This window comes from Rutidosis leptorrhynchoides, chromosome 1 (assembly GCF_046630445.1).
Source record: "Rutidosis leptorrhynchoides isolate AG116_Rl617_1_P2 chromosome 1, CSIRO_AGI_Rlap_v1, whole genome shotgun sequence".
NCBI classification, from domain to species: domain Eukaryota; kingdom Viridiplantae; phylum Streptophyta; class Magnoliopsida; order Asterales; family Asteraceae; genus Rutidosis; species Rutidosis leptorrhynchoides.
The window spans coordinates 412,677,230-412,690,000 of record NC_092333.1 but is presented as its reverse complement, the minus strand read 5'-3'; positions in this window follow the sequence as shown (position 1 = coordinate 412,690,000).

The following is a 12,771-nucleotide window of genomic DNA, read 5'->3' as shown; positions in this document are numbered from 1 at the left end:
ACATCCCATACATAGAGATAAAAATCATTCATATGGTGAACACACCTGGTAACCGACATTAACAAGATGCATATATATAAGAATATCCCCATCATTCCGGGACACCCTTCGGATATGATATAAATTTCGAAGTACTAAAGCATCCGGTACTTTGGATGGGGTTTGTTAGGCCAAATAGATCTATCTTTAGGATTCGCGTCAATTAGGGTGTCTGTTCCCTAATTCTTAGATTACCAGACTTAATAAAAAGGGGCATATTCGATTTCGATAATTCAACCATAGAATGTAGTTTCACGTACTTGTGTCTATTTTGTAAATCATTTATAAAACCTTCATGTATTCTCATCCCAAAAATATTAGATTGTAAAAGTGGGACTATAACTCACTTTCACAGATTTTTACTTCGTCGGGAAGTAAGACTTGCCCACTGGTTGATTCACGAACCTATAACAATATATACATATATATCAAAGTATGTTCAAAATATATTTACAACACTTTTAATATATTTTGATATTTTAAGTTTATTAAGTCAGCTGTCCTCGTTAGTAACCTACAACTAGTTGTCCACAGTTAGATGTACAGAAATAAATCGATAAATATTATCTTGAATCAATCCACGACCCAGTGTATACGAATCTCAGTATTGATCACAACTCAAACTATATATATTTTGGAATCAACCTCAACCCTGTATAGCTAACTCCAACATTCACATATAGAGTGTCTATGGTTGTTCCGAAATATATATAGATGTGTCGACATGATAGGTCAAAACATTGTATACGTGTCTATGGTATCTCAAGATTACATAATATACAATACAAGTTGATTAAGTTATGGTTGGAATAGATTTGTTACCATTTTTCACGTAGCTAAAATGAGAAAAATTATCCAATCTTGTTTTACCCATAACTTCTTCATTTTAAATCCGTTTTGAGTGAATCAAATTGCTATGGTTTCATATTGAACTCTATTTTATGAATCTAAACAGAAAAGTATAGGTTTATAGTCGGAAAAATAAGTTACAAGTCATTTTTGTAAAGGTAGTCATTTCAGTCGAAAGAACGACGTCTAGATGACCATTTTAGAAAACATACTTCCACTTTGAGTTTAACCATAATTTTTGGATATAGTTTCATGTTCATAATAAAAATCATTTTCTCAGAATAAAAACTTTTAAATCAAATTTTATCATAGTTTTTAATTAACTAACCCAAAACAACCCGCGGTGTTACTACGACGGCGTAAATCCTTTTTTACGGTGTTTTTCGTGTTTCCTGGTTTTAAATCATTAAGTTAGCATATCATATAGATATAGAACATGTGTTTAGTTAATTTTAAAAGTCAATTTAGAAGGATTAACTTTTGTTTGCGAACAAGTTTAGAATTAACTAAACTATGTTCTAGTGATTACAAGTTTAAACCTTCGAATAAGATAGCTTTATATGTATGAATCGAATGATGTTATGAACATCATTACTACCTTAAGTTCCTTGGATAAACCTACTGGAAAAGAGAAAAATGGATCTAGCTTCAACGGATCCTTGGATGACTCGAAGTTCTTGAAGCAGAATCATGACACGAAAACAAGTTCATGTAAGATCATCACTTGAAATAAGATTGTTATAGTTATAGAAATTGAACCAAAGTTTGAATATGATTATTACCTTGTATTAGAATGATAACCTACTGTAAGAAACAAAGATTTCTTGAGGTTGGATGATCACCTTACAAGATTGGAAGTGAGCTAGCAAACTTGAAAGTATTCTTGATTTTATGTAACTAGAACTTGTAGAATATATGAAGAACACTTAGAACTTGAAGATAGAACTTGAGAGAGATCAATTAGATGAAGAAAATTGAAGAATGAAAGTGTTTGTATGTGTTTTTGGTCGTTGGTGTATGGATTAGATATAAAGGATATGTAATTTTGTTTTCATGTAAATAAGTCATGAATGATTACTCATATTTTTGTAATTTTATGAGATATTTCATGCTAGTTTCCAAATGATGGTTCCCACATGTGTTAGGTGACTCACATGGGCTGCTAAGAGCTGATCATTGGAGTGTATATACCAATAGTACATACATCTAAAAGCTGTGTATTGTACGAGTACGAATACGGGTGCATACGAGTAGAATTGTTGATAAAACTGAACGAGGATGTAATTGTAAGCATTTTTGTTAAGTAGAAGTATTTTGATAAGTGTATTGAAGTCTTTCAAAAGTGTATAAATACATATTAAAACACTACATGTATATACATTTTAACTGAGTCGTTAAGTCATCGTTAGTCATTACATGTAAGTGTTGTTTTGAAACCTTTAGGTTAACGATCTTGTTAAATGTTGTTAACCCAATGTTTATAATATCAAATGAGATTTTAAATTATTATATTATCATGATATTATCATGTATGAATATCTCTTAATATGATATATATACATTAAATGTCTTTACAACGATAATCGTTACATATATGTCTCGTTTAAAAATCATTAAGTTAGTAGTCTTGTTTTTACATATGTAGTTCATTGTTAATATACTTAATGATATGTTTACTTATCATAGTATCATGTTAACTATATATATATATCCATATATATGTCATCATATAGTTTTTACAAGTTTTAACGTTCGTGAATCACCGGTCAACTTGGGTGGTCAATTGTCTATATGAAACATATTTCAATTAATCAAGTCTTAACAAGTTTGATTACTTAACATGTTGGAAACATTTAATCATGTAAATATCAATCTCAATTAATATATATAAACATGAAAAAGTTCGGGTCACTACAGTACCTACCCGTTAAATAAATTTCGTCCCGAAATTTTAAGCAGTTGGAGGTGTTGACGTATCTTCTGGAAATAAATATGGGTATTTCTTCTTCATCTGATCTTCACGCTCCCAGGTGAACTCGGGTCCTCTACGAGCATTCCATCGAACCTTAACAATGGGTATCTTGTTTTGCTTAAGTCTTTTAACCTCACGATCCATTATTTCGACGGGTTCTTCGATGAATTGGAGTTTTTCGTTGATTTGGATTTCATATAACGGAATAGTGAGATTTTTTTAGCAAAACATTTCTTCAAATTCGAGACATGGAAAGTGTTATGTACAGCCGCGAGTTGTTGAGGTAACTCAAGTCGGTAAGCTACTGGTCCGACACGATCAATAATCTTGAATGGTCCAATATACCTTGGATTTAATTTCCCTCGTTTACCAAATCAAACAACGCCTTTCCAAGGTACAACTTTAAGCATGACCATCTCTCCAATTTCAAATTCTATATCTTTTCTTTTAATGTCAGCGTAGCTCTTTTGTCGACTTTGGGTAGTTTTCAACCGTTGTTGAATTTGGATGATCTTCTCGGTAGTTTCTTGTATAATCTCCGGACCCGTAATCTGTCTATCCCCCACTTCACTCCAACAAATCGGAGACCTGCACTTTCTACCATAAAGTGCTTCAAACGGTGCCATCTCAATGCTTGAATGGTAGCTGTTGTTATAGGAAAATTCTGCTAACGGTAGATGTCGATCCCAACTGTTTCCGAAATCAATAACACATGCTTGTAGCATGTCTTCAAGCATTTGTATCGTCCTTTCGCTCTGCCCATCAGTTTGTGGATGATAGGCAGTACTCATATCTAGAAGAGTTCCTAATGCTTGCTGTAATGTCTGCCAGAATCTTGAAATAAATCTGCCATCCCTATCATAGATAATAGAGATTGGTATTCCATGTCTGGAGACGACTTCCTTCAAATACAGTCGTGCTAACTTCTCCATCTTGTCATCTTCTCTTATTGGCAGGAAGTGTGCTGATTTGGTGAGATGATCAACTATTACCCAAATAGTATCAAAACCACTTGCAGTCCTTGGCAATTTAGTGATGAAATCCATGGTAATGTTTTCCCATTTCCATTCCGGGATTTCGGGTTGTTGAAGTAGACCTGATGGTTTCTGATGCTCAGCTTTGACCTTAGAACACGTCAAACATTCTCCTACGTATTTAGCAACATCGGCTTTCATACCCGGCCACCAAAAATATTTCCTGAGATCCTTGTACATCTTCCCCGTTCCAGGATGTATTGAGTATCTGGTTTTATGAGCTTCTCTAAGTACCATTTCTCTCATATCTCCAAATTTTGGTACCCAAATCCTTTCAGCCCTATACCGGGTTTCGTCTTCCCGAATATTAAGATGTTTCTCCGATCCTTTGGGTATTTCATCCTTTAAATTTCCCTCTTTTAAAACTCCTTGTTGCGCCTCCTTTATTTGAGTAGTAAGGTTATTATGAATCATTATATTCATAGATTTTACTCGAATGGGTTCTCTGTCCTTCCTGCTCAAGGCATCGGCTACCACATTTGCCTTCCCCGGGTGGTAACGAATCTCAAAGTCGTAATCATTCAATAATTCAATCCACCTACGCTGCCTCATATTCAGTTGTTTCTGATTAAATATGTGTTGAAGACTTTTGTGGTCGGTATATATAATACTTTTGACCCCATATAAGTAGTGCCTCCAAGTCTTTAATGCAAAAATAACCGCGCCTAATTCCAAATCATGCGTCGTATAATTTTGTTCGTGAATCTTCAATTGTCTAGACGCATAAGCAATCACCTTCGTTCGTTGCATTAATACACAACCGAGACCTTGCTTTGATGCGTCACAATAAATCACAAAATCATCATTCCCTTCAGGCAATGACAATATAGGTGCCGTAGTTAGCTTTTTCTTCAATAACTGAAACGCTTTCTCTTGTTCATCATTCCATTCAAATTTCTTCCCTTTATGCGTTAATGTAGTCAAGGGTTTTGCTATTCTGGAAAAGTCTTGGATGAACCTTCTGTAGTAACCAGCTAGTCCTAAAAACTGGCGTATGTGTTTCGGAGTTTTCGGGGTTTCCCACTTTTCAACAGTTTCTATTTTTGCCGGATCCACCTTAATACCTTCTTTGTTCACTATGTGACCGAGGAATTGAACTTCTTCCAACCAAAATGCACACTTTGAAAACTTAGCGTACAATTCTTCCTTCCTCAATACTTCTAACACCTTTCTCAAATGTTCACCGTGTTCTTGATCATTCTTTGAGTAAATAAGTATGTCATCAATGAAAACAATGACAAACTTGTCAAGGTATGGTCCACACACTCGGTTCATAAGGTCCATGAACACAGCTGGTGCATTAGTTAAACCAAACGGCATGACCATAAACTCGTAATGACCGTAACGTGTTCTGAAAGCAGTCTTTGGAATATCATCTTCTTTCACCCGCATTTGATGATACCCGGAACATAAGTCAATCTTTGAATAAACAGACGAGCTTTGTAGTTGATCAAATAAGTCGTCGATTCTCGGTAGTGGGTAGCGGTTCTTGATGGTAAGTTTGTTCAACTCTCGGTAGTCGATACACAACCTGAATGTACCATCTTTCTTCTTGACAAACAAAACAGGAGCTCCCCACGGTGATGTGCTTGGTCGAATGAAACCACGCTCTAAAAGTTCTTGTAATTGGCTTTGCAGTTCTTTCATCTCACTGGGTGCGAGTCTGTAAGGAGCACGAGCTATTGGTGCAGCTCCTGGTACAAGATCTATTTTGAAATTCAACGGATCGATGTGGGGGTAATCCCGGTAATTCTTTCGGAAATACATCGGGAAATTCTTTTGCAACGAGAACATCATTGATGCTCTTTTCTTCAGTTTGTACTTTCTCGACGTGTGCTAGAACAGTATAGAAACCTTTTCTTATTAGTTTTTGTGCCTTCAAATTACTAATAAGATGTAGCTTCGTGTTGCCCTTTTCTCCGTACACCATTAAGGGTTTTCCTTTTTCTCGTATAATGCGAATTGCATTTTTGTAACAAAAGATCTCTGCTTTCACTTCTTTCAACCAGTCCATACCGATTATCACATCAAAACTCCCTAACTCTACTGGTATCAAATCAATCTTAAATGTTTCGCTAACCAGTTTAATTTCTCGATTCCGACATATATTATCTGCTGAAATTAATTTACCATTTGCTAATTCGAGAAAAAATTTACTATCCAAAGGCGTCAATGGACAATTTAATTTAGCACACAAATCTCTACTCATATAGCTTCTATCCGCACCCGAATCAAATAAAACGTAAGCAGATTTATTGTCAATAAGAAACGTACCCGTAATAAGCTCCGGGTCTTTCTGTGCCTCTGCCGCATTAATATTGAAAACTCTTCCGCGCCTTGTCCATTCGTGTTCTCCTGGTTCGGGCAATTTCTAATAATGTGGCCCGGTTTTCCACATTTATAACAAACTACATTGGCATAACTTGCTCCGACACTACTTGCTCCGCCATTACTCGTTCCGACACCATTTGTTCCTTTTGTTCTATTAACCCCTGGTCCGTAGACCTCACACTTCGCCGCGCTATGACCATTTCTTTTGCACTTGTTGCAAAATTTGGTGCAGAACCCCGAGTGATACTTTTCACACCTTTGGCATAGCTGCTTCTGATTGTTGTTGTTGTTGCGGTTATTATTGTTGTTGCGATGATTGTTGTAGTTGCTGTTGTTGTTGTTGTTGTTGGGCCGTTTGTTGTAGTTGCGATTGATGTTGCGATTGTTGGGATAATTGTTGCGATTATTGTTGTAATTACTGTTGTTGTTGTATTGGTGATTCTTATCACCATTTTCCTCCCACTTTCTTTTGACTTGCTTCACATTGGCCTCTTCAGCAGTCTGTTCTTTAATTCTTTCTTCAATCTGGTTAACTAGTTTGTGAGCCATTCTACATGCCTGTTGTATGGAGGCGGGCTCGTGTGAACTTATATCTTCTTGGATTCTTTCCGGTAATCCTTTCACAAACGCGTCGATCTTCTCTTCCTCATCTTCGAATGCTCCCGGACACAATAGGCACAATTCTGTGAATCGTCTTTCGTACGTGGTAATATCAAATCCTTGGGTTCGTAACCCTCTAAGTTCTGTCTTGAGCTTATTGACCTCGGTTCTGGGACGGTACTTCTCATTCATCAAGTGCTTGAATGCTGACCACGGTAGTGCGTACGCATCGTCTTGTCCCACTTGCTCTAGATAGGTATTCCACCATGTTAACGCAGAACCTATGAAGGTATGCGTAGTGTACTTCACTTTGTCCTCTTCAGTACACTTACTTATGGCAAACACCGATTCGACCTTCTCGGTCCACCGTTTCAATCCGATCGGTCCTTCGGTTCCATCAAATTCCAAAGGTTTGCAGGCAGTGAATTCTTTGTAGGTGCATCCTACACGATTTCCTGTACTGCCAGATCCAAGGTTATTGTTGGTATGTAGCGTAGCCTGTACTGTGGCTATGTTTGAAGCTAGAAAAGTACGGAATTCCTCTTCATTCATATTCACGGTGTGTCGAGTAGTCGGTGCCATTTCCTTCAAAATAGTCAAATGGAACAAGTTAATCATACAGAATATTAAGAGTAGTTAATAGTATTTCGTAGCATAATATGAACTCATTTATAAAAGCTTTTTCTGCATATTAGCGTTTTATAAGTTTAAATTCGGGTAGTACCTACCCGTTAAGTTCATACTTAGTAGCTAATATACAATTCAACTACTACAATTCTATATGAAAAACTGATTGTAATAATATTTCGCGTTCAAACTTTTATACAATATTTTACAAACTTACAATACCGCTTATTTTACATAAAGCATGAAATATAGCACACAATAACTTTGATACAAGATAGTTGTGAAGATAATTCTAGCTAGTACACAAGTCGTTCAGCAAAGGCAATAAAGACACGTAATTCATACGTCCAGAAACAAGTCATGCATTCTGGTTTTACTAGGACTACTTCCCATCCTTGGTCTTGTGGAACATAATCGTTATGGCGGTTGATAAGACAGCGTGTTGTAACGTCGTCAAAGGGACGAGGGTTACGTAATGACCAACAGTCTCGTAATAACATAAAAACCTCATTTCTTACCCCAATTACCGACTCCGTCACTTGTGGGAACGTTTTGTTTAATAGTTGTAGCCCGATGTTCTTGTTCTCACTTTGGTGAGAAGCGAACATTACTAACCCGTAAGCATAACATGATTCTTTATGTTGCATGTTAGCCGCTTTTTCTAAATCACGAAGTCCTATATTCGGATATACTGAGTCAAAATAGCATTTGGGTTCCCCGCAATATATGCTTCAAAGTAAACACATCGTAACTTATGGATTTCCCAATGTGATATCCCCCATCTTTCGAACGAAAGCCTTTTATAAACTAAGGCCTTCTTGGAACGTTCTTCGAATGTCTTACAAACTGATCTCGCCTTAAATAGTTGTGCCGAGGAATTCTGACCGACTCTAGACAAGATTTCATCAATCATGTCTCCGGGTAGGTCTCTTAAAATATTGGGTTGTCTATCCATTTTGTGTTTTTATACTGTAAAATAAACAAGAGTTAGATTCATAAAAAAATACTTATTAATACAAGCAATTTTTACATATATCATAAAGCATAAGCACACTATATTACATATATTACACCACACGAATACAACTATCTTATTCCGACTTGCTCATTTCTTCTTGTTCGGTTTTGGTTCGTTTTGCCAAGTTTCTAGGGATATATGATGTTCCCCTAATACGAGCCGTCGTTGTCCACATTGGTTTAGAAAAACCTGGTTGTTTAGAGGTTCCCGGGTCATTGTTACAACTTAAGGACTTCGGGGGTTGACGATACATATAAAGTTCATTGGGGTTGGAATTAGATTTCTCTATTTTTATGCCCTTTCCCTTATTATTTTCTTTTGCCTTTTTAAATTCAGTTGGGGTAATTTCTATAACATCATCGGAATTCTCGTCGGAATCCGATTCATCGGAGAACTGGTAATCCTCCCAATATTTTGCTTCCTTGGCGGAAACACCATTGACCATAATTAACCTTGGTCGGTTGGTTGAGGATTCTCTTTTACTTAACCGTTTTATTATTTCCCCCACCGGTTCTATTTCTTCTTCCGGTTCCGATTCTTCTTCCGGTTCCGATTCTTCTTCCGGTTCCGACTCTTCTTCCGGTTCCTCTTCGGGAACTTGTGAATCAGTCCACGAATCATTCCAATTTATATTTGACTCTTCATTATTATTAGGTGAGTCAATGGGACTTGTTCTAGAGGTAGACATCTATCACATAATATCAAACACGTTAAGAGATTAATATATCACATAATATTCATATGTTAACATATATAGTTTCCAACAAAAATGTTAAGCAATCATTTTTTTAAAGAAAACACGGTCGAAGTCCAGACTTACTAATGCATCCTAACAAACTCGATAAGACACACTAATGCAAATTTTCTGGTTCTCTAAGACCAACGCTCGGATACCAACTGAAATGTCCCGTTCTTATTGATTAAAAACGTTTCATATTAATTGATTTCGTTGCGAGGTTTTGACCTATATATGAGATGTTTTTCAAAGACTGCATTCATTTTTAAAACAAACCATAACCTTTATTTCATAGATAAAGGTTTTAAAAAGCTTTACGTAGATTATCAAATAATGATAATCTAAAATATCCTGTTTACACACGACCATTACATAATGGTTTACAATACAAATATGTTACAACAAAATAAGTTTCTTAAATGCAATTTTTACACAATATCATACAAGCGGAAGCTCTTAATAATCACCTGAGAATAAACATGCTTAAAACGTCAACAAAAAATGTTGGTGAGTTATAGGTTTAACCTATATATATCAAATCATAATAATAGACCACAAGATTTCATATTTCAATACACATCCCATACATAGAGATAAAAATCATTCATATGGTGAACACACCTGGTAACCGACATTAACAAGATGCATATATATAAGAATATCCCCATCATTCCGGGACACCCTTCGGATATGATATAAATTTCGAAGTACTAAAGCATCTGGTACTTTAGATGGGGTTTGTTAGGCCCAATAGATCTATCTTTAGGATTCGCGTCAATTAGGGTGTCTGTTCCCTAATTCTTAGATTACCAGACGTAATAAAAAGGGGCATATTCGGTTTCGATAATTCAACCATAGAATGTAGTTTCACGTACTTGTGTCTATTTTGTAAATCATTTATAAAACCTGCATGTATTCTCATCCCAAAAATATTAGATTGTAAAAGTGGGACTATAACTCACTTTCACAGATTTTTACTTCGTCGGGAAGTAAGACTTGGCCACTAGTTGATTCACGAACCTATAACAATATATACATATATATCAAAGTATGTTCAAAATATATTTACAACACTTTTAATATATTTTGATGTTTTAAGTTTATTAAGTCAGCTGTCCTCGTTAGTAACCTACAACTAGTTGTCCACAGTTAGATGTACAGAAATAAATCGATAAATATTATCTTGAATCAATCCACGACCCAGTGTATACGAATCTCAGTATTGATCACAACTCAAACTATATATATTTTGGAATCAACCTCAACCCTGTATAGCTAACTCCAACATTCACATATAGAGTGTCTATGGTTGTTCCGAAATATATATAGATGTGTCGACATGATAGGTTGAAACATTGTATACGTGTCTATGGTATCTCAAGATTACATAATATACAATACAAGTTGATTAAGTTATGGTTGGAATAGATTTGTTACCAATTTTCACGTTGCTAAAATGAGAAAAATTATCCAATCTTGTTTTACCCATAACTTCTTCATTTTAAATCCGTTTTGAGTGAATCAAATTGCTATGGTTTCATATTGAACTCTATTTTATGAATCTAAACAGAAAAGTATAGGTTTATAGTCGGAAAAATAAGTTACAAGTCGTTTTTGTAAAGGTAGTCATTTCAGTCGAAAGAACGACGTCTAGATGACCATTTTAGAAAACATACTTCCACTTTGAGTTTAACCATAATTTTTGGATATAGTTTCATGTTCATAATAAAAATCATTTTCTCAGAATAACAACTTTTAAATCAAAGTTTTTCATAGTTTTTAATTAACTAACCCAAAACAGCCCGCGGTGTTACTACGACGGCGTAAATCCGGTTTTACGGTGTTTTTCGTGTTTCCAGGTTTTAAATCATTAAGTTAGCATATCATATAGATATAGAACATGTGTTTAGTTGATTTTAAAAGTCAAGTTAGAAGGATTAACTTTTGTTTGCGAACAAGTTTAGAATTAACTAAACTATGTTCTAGTGATTACAAGTTTAAACCTTCGAATAAGATAGCTTTATATGTATGAATCGAATGATATTATGAACATCATTACTACCTTAAGTTCCTTGGATAAACCTACTGGAAAAGAGAAAAATGGATCTAGCTTCAACGGATCCTTGGATGGCTCGAAGTTCTTGAAGCAGAATCATGACACGAAAACAAGTTCAAGTAAGATCATCACTTGAAATAAGATTGTTATAGTTATAGAAATTGAACCAAAGTTTGAATATGATTATCACCTTGTATTAGAATGATTACCTACTGTAAGAAACAAAGATTTCTTGAGGTTGGATGATCACCTTACAAGATTGGAAGTGAGCTAGCAAACTTGAAAGTATTCTTGATTTTATGTAACTAGAACTTATAGAATATATGAAGAACACTTAGAACTTGAAGATAGAACTTGAGAGAGATCAATTAGATGAATAAAATTGAAGAATGAAAGTGTTTGTAGGTGTTTTTGGTCGTTGGTGTATGGATTAGATATAAAGGATATGTAATTTTGTTTTCATGTAAATAAGTCATGAATGATTACTCATATTTTTGTAATTTTATGAGATATTTCATGCTAGTTTCCAAATGATGGTTCCCACATGTGTTAGGTGACTCACATGGGCTGCTAAGAGCTGATCATTGGAGTGTATATACCAATATTACATACATCTAAAAGCTGTGTATTGTACGAGTACGAATACGGGTGCATACGAGTAGAATTGTTGATGAAACTGAACGAGGATGTAATTGTAAGCATTTTTGTTAAGTAGAAGTATTTTGATAAGTGTATTGAAGTCTTTCAAAAGTGTATAAATACATATTAAAACACTACATGTATATACATTTTAACTGAGTCGTTAAGTCATCGTTAGTCGTTACATGTAAGTGTTGTTTTGAAACCTTTAGGTTAACGATCTTGTTAAATGTTGTTAACCCAATGTTTATAATATCAAATGAGATTTTAAATTATTATATTATCATGATATTATCATGTATGAATATCTCTTAATATGATATATATACATTAAATGTCTTTACAACGATAATCGTTACATATATGTCTCGTTTAAAAATTATTAAGTTAGTAGTCTTGTTTTTACATATGTAGTTCATTGTTAATATACTTAATGATATGTTTACTTATCATAGTATCATGTTAACTATATATATATATCCATATATATGTCATCATATAGTTTTTACAAGTTTTAACGTTCGTGAATCACCGGTCAACTTGGGTGGTCAATTGTCTATATGAAACATATTTCAATTAATCAAGTCTTAAAAAGTTTGATTGCTTAACATGTTGGAAACATTTAATCATGTAAATATCAATCTCAATTAATATATATAAACATGGAAAAGTTCGGGTCACTACAATTATCATACAGACGAGATGTTCTGTTTTGGGGATATTATTTATGCGCATTATATGTTAAGGTCGGTTACCAAGCCAAGCTATGAAAGCAATGAAAAGTGAATGTTATGTATCGAGAGAATGATTTTATACATAGGTTATGTGTATGATATTTTGTACACGAGATATGTGTACGGTTACTAAGAT